Source organism: Apis mellifera, linkage group LG11, assembly GCF_003254395.2.
Source record: "Apis mellifera strain DH4 linkage group LG11, Amel_HAv3.1, whole genome shotgun sequence".
In the NCBI taxonomy this organism is placed as follows: Eukaryota; Metazoa; Arthropoda; class Insecta; order Hymenoptera; family Apidae; genus Apis; species Apis mellifera.
Window position 1 is genome coordinate 14,193,399 of NC_037648.1, and position 22,984 is coordinate 14,216,382.

Below are 22,984 nucleotides of genomic sequence, written 5' to 3' on the forward strand. Positions count from 1 at the left end.
CTATTTTATAATATTATTCTAAATGCCGAATTTAAATAAACTTCTATTGAATACGAGTGAATAATATTACATAATATTACATAAATATATATCATTTCACTATTGCAATCATCTTCATTTAAACTTAAAACAAGAATCTGAAATAATCTAACTAACGTGTAATATAATTACAGATAACTAAATCTAAATATTATTAAATCTATACAATATTATTTTGTACATAAATTATATCAAATCTAAACAAACTTTTATCGTATTTGAACGAATTATTCCATTATATTCAATTTAGAGACGTGACTATCGATTATCAATACGTTGTCGATAACTTATTAATATATCGTTTTTAAATATATCGATATTATATTATTAAGACACATAAATATATTACTAAAGAATTATATTGTAATCTATTTCAGTCATTTCTATTTTATTTTATGTTATTATTTTATTTTTTTCAATCAAATATTTAATGAAATGTCGTTAATAACATTTTATAACAACTTTGAATAAATAAAATTTGTAATTTCAATTATTTTTATTATTTATATTTCGTTGACGATATTTCAATGACATTATCGATATTTAACGATAACGGTATCGATTGTCAATTTTAATTCCATTACCACTGTCGTCCTAACCTAAATCTAAACCAAGAATCTAGAACGATCGAATGAACGATCCAACGCATGAACTCGATCGAAATAGACGCAATTCGATTTATTATCGATATTATCGATATTTATCGATATCGATTGTCATAACTCTACTATCGTCCTAACCTAAACCGAAACCAAGAATCTAGAACGATCGAAATGAACAATCCAACACGTGAACTCAATCGAAATAGACGCAAGTTTAATCCGATAATTCTCCCCACCGAAGATATCAAAGGTTATCGAGTAACGAACGTCTATACTCCCTGATGAAACGTTGAACACGTTTGACAGGAAACCACGGTTAATCGAAGGTCCCGAAGGAAATCACCTCTATCGTCACCTCGTCGTTTCGGTTTGTAGCTAATCAAATTCCGAAGGAAAACGAAAAAACACGTTGTCGCGCCGCCATTAAATGTAATTTAAAAGTAAGAAACGTATTTGCCGGACGGGCGGAAGCAAGTGTCTCGATGAATATGTAGGTTGGCCCTCGACCTCGTGCCTTCATATACGCATACGTGTCCTTTTTACGTATTGGTGATTGCACATGGCCGTTCCAAGTATATATGCATAAACGTGCATACACATGAGAGCGAGATCCATCGATAACGAGGCTCTCGATTAACCTTTTATCTCGGTTGGTCATCGTTATGCGGCGTGCTGGGTCTCTTTCCATGTGAAAAACGGTATTTAATGGGACGAAATTCAAAGTTAATTATGGACTGAGAATGATGTTTCTTACAACGCATTAAAAGGAAAAAGAAGATGGAGTACTCGTATCTATTTTTATAACCTTTCTCGAAATTTTTTTTTTTCATTTTTTTAAAATAATTTTCTATTTTTTTATATTATATTTCTTCATATTAATATTTTTTTTTCCAAAATTTTTTTCTTCGTGAAATAATATAGATTTATGAAATTTATAGGTTAGAGAATACTTGATACAAATTGACAAATTTGAGGAAAGAGACATTTTTCAAGAGAAATGTTTCGAGAAAAACGATGAATAGATTGGTTATTTCGAAACGAAGAGCACGTTATAAAAGTGGCTGTGAATTTTGAACCGAGGACGTTTAAATGCGAATTTCAACTTTGAATAATGCATACGAGGCAAGCATGGCGTCAATATTTTCCTTCGGTCGATAGTTATGGAGAATGGTCCTTCTCACGGTAATTCTGCATGGGGAACGGGCAAAAATAGCTACGTTGGACAATGCCAACTTCATCATTCTCCTCGATCTTCTGGAGACCCGTGAGTTTATTTCCTCGACGAATGGGCGTTCCCAAGGACTATTCCGATTTTAGAACCTTAGCAATGGTCTCGTAGAATTGAAATATGGAGGAAGGAGTGTGAAATTTTAATATAATGTCCTCAGATCCTAGGGGAATTTAGATTCTATACTAGAGAATCCTATAAAATCTACAACTCGCTTACAGCTCGATTCTCATTATATTTTCAATGGCTAATTCTCCATTTAACCTAACATTTATCAACGTTGCAGGTATATGATACATGGCTCATTAGTCGAGCTGATCTGTCAAGGATCCTGTAGCTGGACAGTGGAGAGGAAGATCTCGGTTCGACGGGGAACGAAGATAGCGTAATTTTATGCGAATTCCTTCGACAAATTTACGCCCACCAAGAGAGGAGGAAGAGTCGTGTCGCTCGCTCGCTCGCGCGATTCTACGCCAGGCAAAAGCCGCGTCGGTTTATTTTCGACTTGGAAAAGTTTAAAGTTAGACAACCGGTAGGACGTGCCTACTAGCGTACAATGTTTCAGTGAGCCAAGTTGTAGATCGTCGAATTTAACAGTACAACGGTGGTTTATGGTGAATTTTTAGGTTATCTGTATTAAAAATGCAACTTTAATCTTTTTTTTTTTTTTTTTAATTTACCACAATAAAATTATATCTATGAAAAAAAATCTATATAATCTATATATATCTATATATCTATAAAATTATATCTATGAAAATGATCGTATAATATCATTCATGCGAGTAAAAATTATAGGAAATAAAACGTAAAAGAAGATTAAAGCAATCAGACTGGAGGAACGAAGATGGATTTTTGATCCACGAGGAAAATATTACGAGGCGAGAAGAGCAAACGAAGTGGAGAGGATATTGCGCAACGCTTTGAAACGGCTCCTGCGGCACGCGGCTAGCAAGAAATCTAAAACAGCGGGTCGAAGGTTGCGATAGGTTCGCACTTTGCTTCGTGATCGTAAACACGTAACGACACGCGTGTTATGCCGACTGATGAACACCGAGAAAACCGGCGTCTATTATTAACTCCTCGTTCTATGCCACGGCGATTAATCTTTTATCGATGGATGCTTATTCATTGGATACTATGGTTTAGAAGGATTTTTTTTTTATTAAAAGAATTATAATAATTGGTCACAGAAAAATCAAATGTGTTGAGTGAAAAATCATTATACATTATAAAATTCAAAATAGCTTTTTGTTCCAATCTAAATATAAATCTATTTCAAAATCTAGACATCCTTAGAAACATTCTGTGTGGAATAATGCGTAAAACGTTATTCTATTCATCCGTTCCTCCCAACTGAACTAATTGAATTAATCTAATTGACTTGGCAAAGGACAGAAACGACGAGAGGCGATTGTTTTAAGTAGAAGTTGAATGTCTCATGGAGATTATTGCGGTTTGATGATGGCCGAGATTGAGGAACAATGGGAGGTGATTCATTGAGAGTCTGTGGTATCGTCTGTGTATTTTATTTAGCGGTAGTAAGGCCGGTTCGGTGTAGCGATCGTTCCAGTGGAATTGGTTATTTGGTGAACGTGATTCTGATTGTTGTTAGTGGAGTAATTGGTTGGATCAATTGCGTGAAACGTAGCCAACGGCGAATCTAACCATTCAGATAAGAAAAGTAGTAGTAGCGTTAAAGAGAAAGAAACTGTTCGAGTCGAAAAATATTTATCTATGCCATTATCATTCTAATATCAAAGAAAACACCAAAATTAACTTAAATTGGAAACGTTTATTGGTTTAACCATTTAGATAAAGCGATTATTGATCGAGTCGAAAGATTATTTATTTATCTCTGTTGAAAGATATACAATTATCATTATCATCAATGAAGCAATAGTAAATGAACGAAACAATCGTTGGAAACGTACCTTTATTAATTTAATCGTTTATAAGATAACGAAATATCTTTGTCGCGTTTAATCGATTAAAAATCTGTCGGTAAGAGAGAAAGTTTCGGCTTGTTGAAATTATTCGATTACAGGGACAATTTGGTTATCGATCAGAAAGGCGTCGATCCACGACCACGAGCTCGATTATTCGAAACAAGACCCGATCCTTGAGGGCACTTACTTACGTGCCCGGCGCCATAATTGTAGAGCGTGTCGCGGGCCGCGTTATTAATCGTTTCGCGGGAGAAAAACACCGGTAATTGCGTGTCCCTGGCTGAATGCCTGAGCAGCAGGTGCGGGAAAAGGAGGAGCGTTAAAATTCTTCGTTCTGCTTGGCGAGCAACCGCGCGAAACAACGTGTGTTTCTCCGCTTGCTTAGAATGTTGCCCGGCCGGGTCCCCGCGTATATTAATAGCTTGATTTTCCGCGTTTCTTCCCTCTTCCGCCATTTTCATCCACCAATAATCGACCGGCCTTCCATTTTTCTATTCCTTTCCTTCGTTTTCTTCTTTCTTTATCTCTACTTTGGACTCTCGCTTTCCATTCCATCCATTTTATCATTTCGTAGATAAAACCGTGGATTGAAACGTAAAATACGATTCGTTAGTTCTCTGGTCGACACTCGATCGATAATTTTTTCTGTCTTTTTTTTTTTTTTTTTTTTTTTTTAATAGACACAGCGAATTTCAGAAGAAATTGGAGAATGAAATATGATTCGTTTACCTGTAATTTAATGGCGCCCCGCTTTCTCTATCTTTTTACGATTTCCTGGCTGTATTTCTAACCTCTTAATTATTCTTATTCCGCTTGTTTTTTAGTTTTTTTTTCTTTTTGCGTCGATTATGCAATCACGTAAGATAGATAGTGGATACTTTCTCATGGGGATACACGGTTCAAACTTTTTGAAACCGATTTAGAACGGTGTTTCCGATGCAGCGTCCAAGTCGGAATACGTTAATGCCACACAAAGAAAGCGTGTATCTTCGGATGCGACACGTGATGTCGCATGAATCGAGAGCCGGACTGTGTGCCAACTGCTGTCTCGTTGGACTTTCCACGTCGTTTGTCCGCTACGAGATCTCCTTCTCGCGCCACGTATTCACTTTTTTCAATAGATAATTACATTCAACTTTAACGAAATTTTCCAAATCTAAAAAAAATAAACTTTCATTATTATTCGTTATATCATTATGGCCATAATGAATTTATCAAAAATTTGTAGTTCGAATCTCTCTACGATCACACATTTTCACTTTAATGTCAAAAATATCAAGTAAAATACAAACCTAATCACGATAACCGTGGTCAAAATATAAGAATTTATCGAAAACTGTATCGATATCAATAAATAATCGATCACGATGTTTATCTAACCTAAAAAAAATTTTGTTCGATCGTTAAAAATCAACGTTATCGACGTTAGAAGGGAAGAAAAATGAATATAATCGGGACGATTCTCGAATCAGACTCAATAAGCGATAACAAACGGAGAGGACAGGCTTAGAAAGGAATGCAGAGTCGAGAGAGCGAGACAAGAGAGTTGCACGGCGAGTCAGTGACGCCTCAAACTCTCATTTGTAGCAATACTCGCGCCTATGACCGTGGAACACGGTTATAGATACATCGGGGCCACCGCGTGGAACGAGATCACCGGTTTTGCTCTCTCTCGGTCTTTATCCAATCGACTTAATCGACCGTACGTACACGTCCCTCCTCGTTGCCGCAAGGTGCGACTGCCAGCAATGGCCATTCAATTCGATCTCCTTCTCGAGAGTGAGACCGAGCAATGAAATAAGAATGAGAGAGGAAAAGAGACGTCGAGTTCTAGCAATTTATTTGTACAGGGCGCGGCGGACATCTCGGATGGAACGTGCAGTTTTTTCATTCCTATTCCTGGGGAAAATATTATTTTCGAGTTTGCTTAGTAATTTTTCTCAAGGTATATATCGGCTGAACATGCAGGTTCCTTTGTTACCTACAGATTTCGCCATTTTCGAATTTCTTCCGTGTCAATGTGCAAGTTTTCCTTGAGAAGATATTTATTGCGATTTACATACCTTCTCCAACATACTTTGCAAGCTAATTTATTCAATGGGGTTGAATTACAGGTTTTCTATTTCTAGTTTTTTGCGAAACAGATTTCTACACTGTTTTAATAATAATTTTTTTTTTTCGAGGTTTCGATAATTACAATGTTTGCTATAACAACGATAATTACGATTGCGATAATAAATTTTCCTGGTTTTGAAAACATATTGACAAAGTTCATTTCAATTTTCACGATAGAAAATTCCGAAGAATGTACGGATTTTAAAAATTCAAGTTCGATTAAATTTTCAATTTTAAATTACGCGGAAATAATTATACATTCTCCATGTTAATGGAAATTGTTAAAAAATCGATAGAATGTGATATCCGTTTTCGTTCTATCTCTTTCGAGATAACAACGATCATCGTCGATTTCCAATCATCTAATATATCACAAAAGGAACACAAAAGGTTCAATTGATCCTGCAGAGATCTCGAGATGTAGAGGTTTCTTTTAATTTGGTAGTGGCTCGATTAAGTCCCGCTAAATAGGAGTCGTTCAGCCTCGCTGCTCGAGGATTGAATCAACCGCCATTGAACCAAATAGCCCGAGGTCATCCTCCAAAGATTCCCATTAACAATCTTGAATTACACACTATTCATCCTCTTTTCACCGTTTTATCAAAATCGAACTGGTCGACTAACCTAACTTACAAATTGTGATTATCGGTGAATAATCGATACTCGAAACTTTGAAACGTTCGAAAAATTCGATAAGTTTAATACAGGTTAAGTTAGAATTTAAAAATTAACTACGATATCGAAAAATAGTCTTTCGAGAATATTGAAAAAAAGATAAAGACAATTCGAAACTCGATATTTCGAAATCCACGAATCGCATAAATTAATCTCCTCGTGAAAATTATCTTCGATGTATACGCATACAAATTTCATTTTTATAAAAACAAAACGAAATCTCGAGTCCAGACGATTTGATTCGATCGAACGGTTCATTGAAAATTACGATCGAAGAAATTTCATGCGGAAAAAGTCGAGGACTCGACACGTTCGATCACGTTCAGAGTTATAAAAAGAAGAAGAAGAAAAAGAAGGGGAAGAAGAGGAAGGAAAAGAAAAGAAGATAGACTCATCATCGAGCAGCAATTCCTGCCGTTCTTCGCGCGAATAAAAGGGAAGGGATTCCGTTATGAAGAATCGTCAATTACGGACCAGCTTCCTGCACCCGCCTTTCCGTCTTGTTGCAACGGTTTTTGCGCCGCTCCCCCCGCTCCTTCCTCTAGGCACCGGTAAATTAATGAATCAGCGACACAATCTTGCTACGAGTGATTCTCCGCCTTCTCTTCCTACGCTCGATTTCTTCTTCGGTCTCGATTACCTCCTCCGATGCAAATTGATCTTCCTCGTTTGCCTAGCCGCGTAGATCGATGCTTCTCGTTGGTGAGGTTATGTCTCGTCATTTGAACATTTCGAAGGGATTCATTAAGGATGGAATGCGTATAGTTTTTTGAAATTTTCAATTCTCCACATTTTTTTGATAAATTCAAAATTTTTATAAATCATGTAACGTGTCTCACGGATAAATAATTTGAATAATTCGAATGTAATTTAATGAGATTTTGAAATTTTTAAAATTTCGAATTCGAAATCTCGATGTCTAGGAGGGTAATTTGAATAATTAATACGGATGGAATACACGAAGTTTTTTTGAGAAATTTTTTGTCATTTTTCGAATTTTGATAAAACAGAGAAAAAAAAAATCTCAACATGGAATGTCTTATAAGAAAATAATTCGAATAGTTTGAAATTTCCAATTCTGGAATTTTGGTAAAGAATAATTTAAAAAAAAAAAATATTCTTTTAAGAGAGTATCTATCTAAAAATAGATAATCTCGTTATCGTAATTTAATCGGAAGTACAAGATAAATAACATACAATGTACATTAAAACTCTTGAGAAAACGAGAATCTTTCTCTTCTCCTAATAGATAAGCTCCTAAATCCCTGAAGAAGAAGAAAATTCTTTCTCCAAGTTCGACGTATCTTTCTATCTTTCCTTTCCCCCTGAAAAAAAAAATGTTAAAAAATAAAATCGTAGAAGTTTTTAGAGAGTATCGCGGCTGTCGTTATTATCGTATTTATTATTGTTCTTGGGTTTTAGCCAGTTTATCGCACGAGGGCACAGATACGGGAGCAATGCCAACCCCACTGTGTTCCCCGGATAAGTTTCTCCGATAAGGAAAAAGCATTCTTGTTCCCGATAGACTACTGGAACACCTACCTTATTATACCCATTATTTTCTCCTTCTTTTCCAAATATATTTCTAAAAAACTGCCTCAACTCTTTCTTCTCAATTTAATCGCTTGTATACAATATTCTTCAAAAAATTCTCCTTCAACCTTGAAGAGGATAAAAATTATGTTAAATTTTTTGAATTTAGGATAGAGGTGAATAGAGGCTTTAAGCCTCTATCCATTGTATAAATAAAATATATAAAACAACGTAATGGGCGAAAACCAATTCTTCCACTGATAAAAATCCACGACAATCCACCAACCCTTCTCATTCCGGCTAAATCGCAAATTACCACGCGAAAGAACGTGAGGAAATTCGCAACGTTATCAGCTCTCTCCCATAAACGTGGACTCACCACCGTGCACACAAGGTGATTCATAAATACAAATCCATTGAGAATACCAGTCTATTGAAATAAATAGAAAGAACGTTAATAAGAATACATATATGTATATATGTATGTACATGCAAGATCAGATATATACAAGTTGCACTTACCAGTTCGAATTCCGTTGGAAAATACCATTCCTCCTAATAATTTAAAATCCTTCTCTTTATTACATATCGTTCATACCGTTCACTAGCATCGAATACCTCAATTTTCAAACGTGTCGATGCAATAAATATCCAATGGAACAGGATCAAAGAACGTCCATTGGAAAAAATCCAATCCATAAGTGCAATCCATTCTTTATTAATCAATTACCTTGAGAACAAGATCAAAAAAATTGGAAAAATTTTCCTTAAGTATGAAAATCCAATCCATAAAAGTGCAAGTCCTTTCTTTATTAATCTATTACCTCAATTTCAAGAGATGAAGATGAAACGGAGCAAGAAGATCAAAGGATATCTATTGCAAAGATTATTGTCCCTAAAAAAAGAAAAAAATTTAATATTTGATGACAATATTTTTCTCATATGATAACTCGAGAAAATTAAGATATATTGGATGACTGTGGAGATTACCATTCTTAGGTATGGACATGCGTTCATTCAAGCCACCCTATACATTATACGTATACCGTTGGAAGAAACACGCCCCGAAGGGATCATCGTCTTCAGCGTCTCGCTAATGTTACAACCATCCACTTCTCTTTGCCTTCCGACGACGCAACCGTGCCTTTCCTTTTCTTTTTCTTTCTCTCTCCTTTTTTCCCCTTTCCTTTTCCACTTCTCCCTCTTATTTCTTCTTATTTCTCCCTTCTTTCCACTCTTTTTTCTTTTCTCTTTCTTTTTTTTTCCCCTCTCCCCCCTCCTTCTCTTTTTTCCCATTTATTTCCACCGGCGATCGGCGCGTTTACATTGATAAAGCGACCGGCCAGGGACGTTTACCCTGGAGGGGTCAGTGTCACGTCGTAGGCCCGCAGAGTTCGTTGACTGAATAAGCCGAGGCAACCTCGAGGACCGGTTGGTCCACCCTTCGTCCCACCCTGCCCACTGACAGTGCCGGAGCTTTATCCCTTGTAGCCCTAAGTGCGCGAGATCACCTCGACTACTTAATCCTCGATCGACTCTCTGCCTCTTCCTTTTTCGCCTGACCCACCATCTTCCATCTCATTTCCTCCTTCTCTGGGCCTGGCCCCCGTTCCACGGATTCTTCCGTGCGTCTTTTTTTTTTTTTTTCGAGTATAAACATTCTTTATTCGAGAAGTTTTAGGACATCTATTGTACTTATTAAATGAATATGATGATCTCTTAATTGAGTCGATGCAACCTTCATTGGGCCTTTTTCTTTTTCCATCAAATTTTTTCTTTCCTTCATCGAGCACTTTTCGTTCGATAAAATATATATATATATATTATTAAATGCACGAATTCATCTTTCTTTCTTCCCTTTTTGGATCGCTCGATTTTTCTCTTCGTGGAACTTTTCTTCCTCTCCGTTCGAAACATCTATAAAATTTGTTCGAAAATTTTAATCCTTATTCCTTAAGCATTTTTAAAAAAATATAATTCGGACAAATTGCTATATAATGATTTTTTATTTTAACGTCTATTCAGCTTCTTCAGAAGCTTGGAAAATGCTAGACTATTACCTATTGAAAATCACGTTGAATACAAATGACCATCGTTTATGGTTCGAGGTAATCGTGAAAATGTTTACAGAGTAAAGAGTTAAGAAATTTAGTGACCATCAATAAATATTAATGTATTTAACGTAAAAATTAAAATTCATGATTACACCATAAAAGATATTCCAAGACTTTTAAGCAGAAGTATATGTACTTATATATATATATAAGTTTAGATATCCTCGTTGCTGAAAAGAAAATGTCGGATTCGAGTAATTTTGTAAGAAGAATTTAAAAGAGGAAAATGAAGAGAGATGGTACCACGATAATAGTCCACGAAGAGGGTCCAATGGCGTTTTCGCTGTATCTCGCCACGCCGTGGAAACGTAATTTACAGTCGGACAAAGTGCAAATACGCGAGCGGGTATGCGTGCAAAGAGGCTATCGTCGTCGACCAAAGCTTTCCACCTCTGCGTGGTCGTAGAAACAACTTTGAGAGTGGCAATCTCGTGGCAGAACTCCAACTTCCTAGCTGTCTTGGTTAAATAAATAAACTTCTATTTATTTTTTCACTTTGAGTCACTATCTACTGTATGTGCATTACCGGTTAAAAATTTAGAATCATTTCTCTTTCCTTCTTTTTCATCGAATTCTTCGTTTAATTAATTCAAAATCAATGGACACGATAATTTATAACAATTTCATTTCACTTAATTATCTTTCACATGATAATTATCGTCGATCGATTTTTTACAAAACAATTTTCTCGATCAATTACGTAAATATTAAAAATGATAAAAAATGCATAGATTTACAAGTAAACAGAGTCGATGAGAAGTTCAATGAAACATAAAATTCCGGAAGCCAATTACGAAAGAATTTTCCTCGGTTATTCAGCTTCCATTCCGTTTTAAACGAGGATAATGTTCAGTTTCTAACTAGAATTCGTTATCGAATATACCTGTCATTGTTGTATGCCCACGACTATAAATAACTAAAAGATAGCACGACGACCGTGAGGATTATCGTAATTTTTCACCGCCATTTTGATTAATTTACAAGGAACTTCCTTGTCAATCATTAGACGTACGAATTTTCCTTCGATTGAAATTTAAGAGATTAGACTAAAAAGAAAAATGAGTAACGAGAATATAAAATATAGAGGAACATTTTCGCAGTAAAAATTTCACTAGAAAATATATGAAAAAAATATCACTAAAAAAGGACTAGGCGATTCCAATATGTTCATATTTAATTTCGTTAAAAAAAAAAAATTTGAAATTTTAATAACTCATAAAATACGAACTTGTTTATCGTCAAATAAGCAAATTCCAGTTGAATATTTAATATTTTTTCGAAATATACGATAATAAGAGATACCTCTCGCAGATAGAATGTTCGTAAACAATTTTCACGTCGTTATCGTCGGCGGAGAAAAAAGAAAAAAAAGTAACGATAATACGTTCGCTTTCTTTTGCATTATTCACAGACGATTGTTTGCACAATACAGTGACCTGGATAGAGGAGATCAACGAAATCGATAATATAAATCGACCCCAGAGGTTTTATTATCTTGTGTATTATTTTCATTGGAAAATATGAATTCGTGAATAGGGAATACGATTGGAGAACAATCGAGAAAGATAGGAAAATCATTTATTCTTGCTAATGATTGTACAGTTTTGATTATGGATGAATCTTTCCTGAATTATCGTCGATTTTACGATCTTTTATCGCTATAATAGTAGAAAGTGAATAAATAATGATATATTTTTCAAATCTTATTTCTCCAAGTAAAATAAAAAAAATAATCACAGAATAAAGATAAAATTTCTATTTTAATTTTAACTTGAGTTGCCTAATTAAAAAATATTTTGAAAATTCCAGAATTCTAGTCTAATCTAACCTAATCTAACCTAATTTGAATCATCCAATTATAAGAGATACTTTAGAAAATTCTAAAATTTTTTTCTCCATACGAAAAATTGAAATAATAATCGAAGAAATTTTTAAGAACTCTAAGAAATTGTAAAAAGAGATAACAAGGAGAAAAATGAACCCAGGATATTACAAGTCAGTAATGGCGCATGGCATCCGCTGGTTCTTTGTTAGTTTCTTCCATAAATAGACGCGGATACGCGATATTGTCTGACTGATATCAACGTCCTGCTCGTGTCAAAACTTTAAATTTTCGATAAATCCGTAACTTTGGCTCAAACTATGGCTACACAGAGGCTAGTCGTAAGAAGTCGGTAGTAAGTTAAGTAAGATGTTGACAAGAGATTACGTAACGAGATCGTGAACCGAATAGAACCGAACTCTGATCGTTGGCTGATGTTAGTCAAACATTAGATAAGAGGCCTCGTTGACTGGCTAACATCGTCACTATCGGCTTAACTATTAGATAACAGGCTCGTGAACCGGCAAATCGAACTTGACACCCGGGATCTCATAGTCGTTAACCTAATCGAGTATAACAGAGCTCAGGATTAGAGATTAGAATGTGGACTTTGATTTATTCCTTTCAAGTTTTATCCATATCTGTCATTTTACTTTCCATGCACAACTTGAATCTTAATTCTTTTGAATTCCTTACTTTCATTGATAAGTATAATATTGACAAGTCAAATATTTAATTACACAATTATAAAGTAAACGTTTCCATAAGTATTTCAGAATTTTCTCAGATTTTTCGAGAAGTTAAAATTAATTATGGAAAATTAATTAAAAAATTTGCAAAAGATATATAGAATAGATTCGTTTTTCTAAATTATTACACATAATATAACCTAAAAAGGAAAAATTCTGTTTCAAAAAATTTTTAATTAAATGTAAATATAGATAGAAAATAAACGATTTACCACATTTCGTACGATACCTCAAATGAAAATGTTTAACGAAACAAACATGATACATAACCTAAAAAAAGAATTTTATTTTGACAAAAATTTCAAATTAACCGCAGATATCAACAGAAAATAAACGATTTGCAGATTACGTACGATCTTTCGAATGAAATTGTTCAACGACCGAAACGAACACGATACACATAAAGAAATAGAGTCTCAAGAGGGCGAATGCGGGCTATGCAAATGAGCTCGACCTTTCGAGGTTACACGTTGTGTGTACGAGGCATAAGGACCGGATCGATAAGTCGCCACCTCGATGTAAAAGCACTCGAACGATCGGCGAGCGAATGTCGTAAGTGGCGGTAATCATCTGCCGTGCCACGGCACTGTTCCATAAACCTAGCGATCTATGAGACACGCTACCCCTGGAATCCCTATGCCACCTCCGGAATCTAACGTCGCTTCCTGTCCCGCACGAAATACAAATAAATTATTCGATTCGAGCTCGTTTTAAAGCACGATCATTGGGTCAGAGGTAATCTACGATGATAATATATTAGATTATTTAATTCTTAGAGTTTCGAAAATATATGAATAAGAATCAAAGGAAAGTTACTAGGGTCAGCCATGAATTTTTTAAAAATTTAGCATATCAAATATATGATATGTTTGGTATTCTAATTTGTAATTTGAATTCAAAGAAAGTTTTATTAAAGTCGTTCATAATTTTGAAAAATTTGAAAAATGTAGTACATTGAGTATCGTAATTTATAATAAAGTTACTAGGATATCTCTATGAATGTTCTAATTTGTGATTTGAATTCAAGCGACGTTTCTAGAGACATCTATGGATATATCTGAAATTTAATTTATTTTTCATAAGAAAGATAAATTTTGTTTTAAAAGATACATATACAAAAGAAACGAAATCTTTTCTCACAAATTCTAAAGAAAATCTGAAATGACTCATGAAGAACGATAAAAATAGTTCGACTAAGAGAAAGATCATGCAGATAAGGGTGGAACCGTAAAACGAAACGCGTTTTTGAAATGGACTTTGAAAGAAAACCAATAGAAATTCGATCCAGGAGCGTGACAAATATGTTTGAGTTGTTCAGAGAAACCCTGATTCGTTTTATCGACCTAAAACCATCGAACCGCTCGTAAATATTGGTGTAGATCACGGAAAAAAAATTAATTATTTATGTTTCCTTACAAAATCTTGGAAAATTCGAGATTTTTCACTGAAAAGGGAAATATAAAATTTCAGATAAAAGATTTTCAATAATTTAAATGATCCATGAAATTAGTTTCATTCATAGAAAAAAATATACTAGATTAATCTTGAGAAACATTTACATATAAATTTACTTTTTTTCATAGAAATTATCTTTTACATTATAAATCAGTAAGATCGGAAATAAATTTTTTCTGCTATTATAAGATAAGAAATAATCAATTTTGATTTTCAAAGCTGATATTTATTCTAAAATCGATTCTCGAATCGAGAAACGAGCACATCAAGTGCAACTGGCATCTAATTAGCATCGCATCTGTATTTATGGAAAATCAATGTCTCTGGACGAGCCGTGCCGATACCATCATCACTACCGGGGCTCTGGCTACCCAAGATTCACGATAACAGTCCCTCCTCACTCCAACAACGGACGATCGAGAGTCTTCTAGACCGTTGAGACTACCTTTCCAAATCTTCCTACTCTTCTCTTTTCGAAAATAAAAATTTACGAACAAGTTAAAAACTTTTTACTTACGAAGAATCTTTCAAATTATAAAACATTTGAAGAGTTGAAATAAAGATTTTATTGACTCAATAATTACTTATAACTGTGTGATAATATATACTCTTTCAATTAACATTTTTTTTTATTATAAGAAATTGAAAATTACATATATTTGGCGCACATACAAAAATTAAACTTGATATGAATATAGTATCAAATCAAAAAGTTAGGTTAAGTTAGATTAAGATTCTTGTTTGATTTTTGATCAAATAGAGAAAATATATAAAATAACGCAGACACGAAAATTAAACCAATTACGAATATAACTTCTTCAACAATTAATTAGAAAAGAAAATCTTGCTCGTCAGTCTGACATCTATTCTCGACACACGTACACAGAGCCATTTCAAATAGAAGATAAAAACGTATTTGCTTAGTTGTTAACAAGTGGAATCTCGTTATCGTGCAGATGTTCCAGAATAATTTTCGCCAATAAAAAAGAGAGAAGGTGGTGATTCGCGTAATCGTTGACCTCGATCGATTTCGGAGCGGGTTCGAGGAGATCAATAATGATAAGTTAACGGTGTTATCCGAAGATCCTTATCTCTCAGGAATCTCGCGATCGACTGGCAGCGAGCCGATGAACGATAAGGACGTTGCTAATTGCCCGTCGTTGCTTTTAATTGCTCGTGGACACGTTATATTAACTGCCAAGCGTAACGGTAACGATTACGGTAGCCAGAGATCGAAATGTTCCAATTATTCATCAATAATTTTTCTTTTTCAACTTATTTATCACTAGATAGTAACTTGATGATTAATGAAAATTTTATTAAATTGTGCAATAATAACAAATATCTCTCTCTTCTTGTTGTAATTATGGAAAAGTTAGATTAGATTATATCGTTTTGAGGTTATATATTACGCAGTGTTGGACCCGTTGAAAAAGTAACTAGTTAACAATTTCGAATAAACTTTAAATAATTACTTAAATAATTTTACTTAAAATGGCTCAATAACGTTTATTCGTAGCAATTATTCGATGAATAATAAATTATTAAACTAATTTTATTAAAATTTTGCCCATCTTTGTTCGTATGATACGTTAGAAACAGACGTTCGTATAATACGGAGAAATAATTTTCGAGAGGTTAAAATAATCATAGAGATCAACAAATTTCAATTGTTTATAACTTAATAATTTAATAACTTAAGCATTAATTTTTGTATATCGACTTTTATGTTTGCTTTGGCCTCAAGAATTGACTCCAAAGAGTCTCACAAATACATTAACACACCTCGTGTATTTGTAGAGATTCATTCTAATCAAGCTTCGATTGCAATCTGATCTTCGTTGTGAAATTGACAATAACAAGTTGGAGAATGTTCATATATTAATCAGCTGGATCAGATAGATTAAGATAAGAAAGTGTGGAATCGAGTTAATGGTTGCACAAAGAGAAATTATCATTATCATAACAAATTATCGTTTCGCATTAACACTATTATAAACAATTTTATTAATTTTAATCCCTTTTCTGATAATTAATAAGTAGACGTCGAATCGTCGAGTTGGTTAACCGTCTCGTTTATAGAATTTTAGTGAAAATTCCAAGGGATTAATTATTCCAGAGGAGCAGGGCCGTGCACGTCGCCCCTGGGCCCCTCCCCCTCACGTGGACAGCCGGTTATAAATGGTCGGTCGTAAAAGTTGTGCGTGTCGTTGCGAGACGGAGGGAACAAGAAGGAACATTCGATGAGAGACGAGGGTTCGAAACACTCCGTGCACCGCATTATGGTAGGCAAAAAAGCGCGGGAGATGCACCAGCCGCTTGCAAAGAAGAAACTGTTTCGGTAGTCGGTGAACAATCGATTATATTCGAGGTTATGTTCGAATGCACTTGTTTAAAATGCTTGAAGAAATTACTTTTTTCTTTTAAAAAATTACTCGATTCTGATCTTGTTTTTATTTAACGCAGCATTCTTCGTGGAAAATTAGAGAAAGATTTTTCGATACGAGTCAATTTTCTCGAAAGTCGAAATTGAAAACACGGCATACGGAATACAGGATGGGACGAATCCACGAACGTCGATTTTCTCACAAAGAGATTTCCAGGTGATAATTTTACATATCTTACTTCTTTTTCGACGAGGAATAATCTCCATACAAAAATATTTCGTTTTCTCGAACTGTTTGCCTTCCTATCGTGGTTCATAAATCAAATAAATCGATTTTCTCACAAGCGATGATTTTCCTAGTCGAAATCCTCTCGTTGCGCATATTTTATTCGTTTTTTTTAAATCTGCACAAAAATATTTCGATTCCTCGAACGAATGTTAATAATACGAAACGCCTCGACTCCATCGCTATCCTCCTCAATCCTCCGTTTCTTTTTCGTCCCATTTCATACTCCATAAATCATTCCAATGCCCGTTCAGTGTCGCATATCCACTTTCCAGCATACCCACATGCTCCACCTTTTTCTACCACCATCCCACATCCCTATTTTCGATCCGAATCCACGGGCCATTTTATTTTATTTTCTCTCCAAAAAATGCAGTCACTATAGAAATTACATTTCTCCCTTGAAAAGAGATAAAAGAATTTACTACTTTCGAGACGATTTTTTTTCCCTTTTTTTTTTTTCTTCCAGACGATCACGATCCAGATCTGTATAATGCGATTCGCCCAGGTTCCGTTGTCTTCTGATACATTATGTAACCTTCGAGAAGGGTTACAGAATGCTTTCGTTTTCATGAATACCGCATCTATGATCAGCAGGCCAAGTTTTTAAGCGGACGCCGTGTTAATCCTTCGATCTGATCACCTGATACGAAAACTCTTAGTCATCGTGGGGAGAACGGAGAAAGAAAGTAAAAGAAAGAGATACGCGAGGAAACAGCCGTGACAATGATGCATCGAGCAGACGTTTCTTTCGATCCTCCGAAATAGATTTATTCGGAGGATACGATTTGAAATTCAAAAACCACCATGGAGAATAATTTCTCCACTCTGTGAAAAAATTATACGTAATAAAAAAAAAAAAAAGTTTGGAAAATTAATTCTCTCCCTTTCGAAATTAAAATTAATCGTCGTCGGAAAAATTATATTTCGAAAGTAAATATTGAAAAGTTTTACTCTCGAATTTACTTCCGAACCCTTAAGACGCATGCTCAGTCGAGAGTAGAATTGGAGAATATATTTTTTTCGCAAGCGGTGTTAAGAGTGAAAATTACGCTGAAGGGTATCCATTTGTAAAAAAAAAAAATACTTTCCACTTTCGAATTACTTTCGAAAATTCTTATTTATAAAATTTCCAAAATTTGTACATACCATACTCTATGAAAAAATGCGTATTTTTAAATACAATTTTATGCAGAATGTTTTCACGTTTTAAAAAAAAATTCATTTACAATGGAACGAGTAATTAATGCTAGTATGGCTGTATGGTGATCCAACGGTGTTAAGCAGCTTATCGACGACAACAAAGCAGCGAATATTCTATTTGAGCATGTGTCTCGTATTTGTTCAGATGATCGGGCCGATCCAGCGAGGAGGACCGGTTGTTCTTGCTAAATCGGATCACGGACTAACGATCCACTTAAGGAGACCGTAAATAACGATTTTCTTCGTGTTATAAATTTTACTTCCTCCGTTCAACTTGTTCCTTTTTTGTTTTTCAACCCTCTTAAAGAACAACTCTTGTTCAATCATCGATTATCATTTATTTATTCCACATTCGTACAACAATCTTCCATCTCCTTAAGGATTCCAGAAAGTTAAAGAAAACGAATAAACGAAGAATCGTTTCTCTTCTTGTGTTCTATTTACAACAGATAAATTAGATAAATCGATAGAAATAATTTCCATTTCATCGAAATTCATCATAACGATTTTTTTTACAGAAGAATTCTATTATCTCTTCTCATTTCGTTAAAGCTACTCTCTATTCTTCGTGACGATACTGAAAGTCGAAGTTAAATATAATTGTAAAACAGCTTGTCGAAACTTGAAAAAAAAACTCAAAGAAAACAAAAAGAAAAAAGTTCTTACCCGAGGAGGAATCTTCCAAGCGAAGCGCAAACCACGTTTCGCACAGGCAATATTTACCATTTCCGTGTCAGTTTAAACAGGCAGAGAAACAAACGAATTTTCTAACCTCTCTATCCTCGGGAAAAAGAACCTTCGAATCTTCACGGTTTTCTATCTCTGAGGAGACGTTTTGCAAATATTCATTCGAGGAGATAATCGACGAGCTTCGGAGGATGGATGATCGATATTCTTTCGAGAGTCAACAGACGATCGTTATCGTTCACGTCAGGCCTGCCCGAGTTTTCGTCCCGAGTTTGTTCAAGTAGTTGTAGATAACGATATAGATGGAGCGGAAGTTTGGACGTGGGAAAATCGTGGCGTGCATTCCTTTTTCCTTTTTTATCTTGTTTGACGTTCGATATTTGGAAATATCTCTCGATACTTTTGCTTTATTTATTTATTTTTTTTTTTCATTCCATCTTATTCAAAGAATATTAGTATCTCTTCGAGTTGGATACGATATCTATGTATATCGCGTGTACACTGTATCGATATATTGAACGAAGAATATCAATTTTTTCAATAAGAAAAAAATTAAGAGAGATAATAAGGGAGGATTGATATATATAAAATTTGGAAATGGATATATATATAAGTTTTACCGAGAAAAAAAAGAAGAAAAAGTTAAATTGAAGTAAGAAATATTGAAGAATATTTCGAGGTTAGTTTAAAATTTGTTTAGTTTTTTTTCTCCGCACAAATTATTTCTTTACGAAATCGTAGCAATGATAAAACCGAGAATGAGGGATCGAAACGAATTAAATTTCAAAAATTTCTAAAATGGAACGATAAAATTTAATAGAAGGCGAGTTTCAACTGTCGTGTCCTCCGCTACATGGAAGGATTACAAAATCGAATTTGAAGAAATATGTATGTATGTATCTCGGCTGGATTCTCGTGACGAATTCGAATATCTCGAGGCCGTTTCCTCCAGCATCGTCTCGGTTTTTCGTCTCGTCCACGGGCTTGATTTACATGAAACAAGTGTCACGGAGTGGATATATTTAGACGTGGCGTCGTCAGGGACCCGATCCCGGTGTCCCTTGCACTGTATCATCCGACGAGGACCAGGCCGGCAAGAGGAAGAGCGATTCTTCGTCGCTTTTTGCGCCCCCTCCCCCTCCCCCATCCCCGTGACATCCATTGTCGACATTTACCTCGACCAATTTATCCAATTCGTGTGAAACTTTAAACTCGGCCGTTATAATAGAATACCGTTTCAAATTCTCGTGAATCGTTCTTGGGAATATTTTTATTTTTCTTTTTTTTTTTTTTTTGTAAACGGACACCGAGTTTTTGTGAGAATAATTTTCTTGCTTTCACGAATACTTTTTTTTTCTTACGAGAATGTACCATTTTCAACGTAGTATTTATGGATACTTACAATAATTTTATTGAAAATTACACTCATGAATATTTTTCATATATACAGTTGCCAATTTTTATTCCGAATGAAGTGCCCATTGGATGAAGAACAACTTTTATTGCATCAGAATAATTTTTAATACAATATTCAATATTTTTCACAAGTAAATACTATGAGTGATTATTTAGCTCCCCGTTCTTGAGAATAATCTGCGAAAATTTTATTTTCAGTCAATATATCTATATTCATATATATTATATAAAATTTTCGAGATTTAAAAAATAAACTTTCTTCTTAATTTTCTCGACTCCTTAGAAGCCTTAAAGGCACGAGGGGAATATTGAAATTCAATCTTAATCTTTAAATCAATTAAACTTGTCTTTCGAGAAAAGGGGCGAAGATAATTGAAAATAAAAAAAAGATTATTCGAGGAGATAAAAAAAAAAAAGAAATGATTAAAAAATCGTTAAAGAGTCGTAAAAAAAGAGATTACGAAAGTATGCCACGTCGTGGTGGGTTCTCGGAACAACGCAAATAAATCGCTGCGCTCCCTTCCTCGCGCAGGGTAAAAAGACATCATTTGTCTCGTATTTTAAAGTGATATTTTTTTTTTTTCTCTTCTCTTCTCCTTCTCCTTCCTCTTATTCGTATACGACACAGGCCCGTGGAAATCGTGTTAACACCGATGACGCATAAATAAACTTACGTCTCGCGCCGACGACTGGCTACGAGGAAGCGGTGCCCACCGCCAATCTGGAGTAAAAATAATCGATCGAGGAGGAATCCCGATCCTCGATCCTCGATCCTCGATCCTCCACCACCCCATCTTTCGCATCTTAATTTAACCGTGACACTTGGAAGTAGCGTATCTATTTTAAATTCAATTAATAACAATAATAATATTTTTGCAAATTTATTCTTGAAGAAAATCATATATCTATATATATCTAAGACTATCTATATCTATCTATCTATATATAAGACTGATTTATACAAACTCAATATTCAATTGATCTCTTTCAAGAATAATAATCATAATGTGATTCATAAATACATACATTATTGATAGTAGTCTTTGCACTTTGAAATATACAAATTTCAAAATTGTATACATACATACATACAAGGAAATTGCAATAACTTGTGAAATATTTCTCAAGAATCAAAAGAAGGCTTGCGGATAATTGATCTTGCAATTTTCTTTTCTTTCTTCTTTTTTTTTAAATAAAACCACAGAGAGGAAGATCAAAGTAAAGCCAATTTGGTGAAAAATTTAATTCCAACCGTGCAGGGGACCTTAAATAAATACCTTATGTTAAATAGAAGAAAAAAGTATGGTATACTTTTAACGTACTACCTTATTAAAAAGAGGAAAAAGAAAAAGGCTTAAAATAATAATTACCTGTGGCTCGAGGGTTAACAACCATGATCGATACTTTGCCAAGGGAAGACAAAATCGATCATAACTGGTTGTAACGAGAATCAGGATGGATTCAGATATTGTAAAAGAAAAAAAAAAGGGAGAAAGAGAGAAGTTTTGTAATATTAATTAATCGTCGCTCCTTTCCAATTATTCGACGAATTCTCCACCTTTAACGTTTCCACGTTTAAAAGGTGGAACTTAATATGGAAAAGAAGAGAAGGAAGAGATTCGCCATAGGGTTGTTGCCATGCCAGGGGTGGAACTCGCGCAGGGACGACCGCACCCTCGCCACAATAATTGATTGAGCCGCGCCCTGTGAGGGTGTTAGCATGCCAAGCGACGACTTCCATGCTTTCTCACTACTCGCGGGCAAAAGACCAGCACACACGGTATTTTAAAATTAAATTGTTTTAAAATCCTTTTCGTTCAAACCCTTGCGCATCCGAAAATTTCTTGTTGAATTATTCAATTTTGATTTGGTTTTCAGTAATCATCTGTGGGATTATATATGTATGTATGACGAATGATGGAGATTTAAAATTGGATCTGAAAATTATTTGAATGGATAAGAAATTGTTAACTTTATGGCAAGTAAGAAAAGGATAGTTTAAAAGTACCTGAGGTATTTATAAATATGATGAATAATGGAGCTGCATAATTTTAAAATTACCCTTTTGTTAAAAAATTTTTGTTAAAAATTTGATTTTCAGTAATCATCTGTGAAATTATATATGTATATATGGCGAATGATGGAGATTTAAAATTGGATCTGAAAATTATTTGAGAGGGTGGATAAAAAATTGTTAACTTTATGGCAAGTAAGAAAAGGATAATTAAAAGTACCTGAGGTATTTATAAATATGATGAATAATGGAACTGCATAATTTTGAAATTAATCCTTTGTTGTTAAAATTTTTTTTAAAAATTTAATTTTCAGTAATCATCTGTGAAATTATATATGTATATATGGCAAATGATGGATATTTAAAATTGGATCTGAAAATTATTTGAATGGATAAGAAATTGTTAACTTTATGGCAAGTAAAAAAAGGATAGTTTAAAAGTACCTGAGGTGTTTATAAATATGATGAATAATGGAACTACATAATTTTAAAATTAATCCTTTGTTGTTAAAATTTTTTTTAAAAATTTAGTTTTCAGTAATCATCTGTGAGATTATATATGTATAATGATGGATATTTAAAATTGGATCTGAAAATTATTTGAAAGAGTGGATAAGAAATTGTTAATTTTATGGCAAGTAAGAAAAGGATAGTTTAAAAGGATAATTAAAAGTACCTGAGGTCTTTATAAATATAATAAATAATGGAACT

The 22,984-nt window shown here is 34.3% G+C and overlaps 5 long non-coding RNA genes across 10 annotated transcripts; 1 reads left to right on the forward strand and 4 right to left on the reverse strand.

Moving 5' to 3' along the window:
* Positions 1 to 4,453: 4,453 nt before the first annotated feature.
* LOC113219095 lies at positions 4,454 to 7,433 on the reverse strand. The gene is made up of 2 exons (XR_003305629.1): positions 5,111 to 7,433; positions 4,454 to 4,974 (listed from the first exon to the last, which is right to left on the reverse strand). It is a non-coding gene; the product is annotated as an uncharacterized LOC113219095 (long non-coding RNA).
* A 292-nt stretch (positions 7,434 to 7,725) lies between these two features.
* On the reverse strand, positions 7,726 to 11,379 carry LOC113219113. Of its 6 annotated transcripts, none has more exons than XR_003305690.1 (7): positions 10,782 to 11,379; positions 10,499 to 10,713; positions 10,202 to 10,425; positions 9,132 to 10,058; positions 8,664 to 9,036; positions 8,151 to 8,571; positions 7,726 to 7,933 (listed from the first exon to the last, which is right to left on the reverse strand). It is a non-coding gene; the product is annotated as an uncharacterized LOC113219113 (long non-coding RNA). The 6 variants fall into 6 exon arrangements; XR_003305693.1 differs by having other exon boundaries at positions 8,664 to 8,871; positions 8,966 to 9,036; positions 10,499 to 11,379; XR_003305692.1 differs by having other exon boundaries at positions 8,151 to 8,262; positions 8,424 to 8,571; positions 10,499 to 11,379.
* A 3,569-nt stretch (positions 11,380 to 14,948) lies between these two features.
* LOC102656683 lies at positions 14,949 to 17,797 on the forward strand. Its single transcript, XR_410673.3, has 3 exons — positions 14,949 to 16,652; positions 16,748 to 16,884; positions 17,423 to 17,797. It is a non-coding gene; the product is annotated as an uncharacterized LOC102656683 (long non-coding RNA).
* On the reverse strand, positions 17,404 to 19,418 carry LOC107965290. Its single transcript, XR_001705085.2, has 2 exons — positions 18,823 to 19,418; positions 17,404 to 18,733 (listed from the first exon to the last, which is right to left on the reverse strand). It is a non-coding gene; the product is annotated as an uncharacterized LOC107965290 (long non-coding RNA).
* Positions 19,419 to 21,421: 2,003 nt separating this feature from the next.
* Positions 21,422 to 22,524, reverse strand: LOC102656707. Its single transcript, XR_410674.3, has 3 exons — positions 22,494 to 22,524; positions 21,630 to 22,196; positions 21,422 to 21,523 (listed from the first exon to the last, which is right to left on the reverse strand). It is a non-coding gene; the product is annotated as an uncharacterized LOC102656707 (long non-coding RNA).
* Between the last annotated feature and the right edge of the window lie 460 nt (positions 22,525 to 22,984).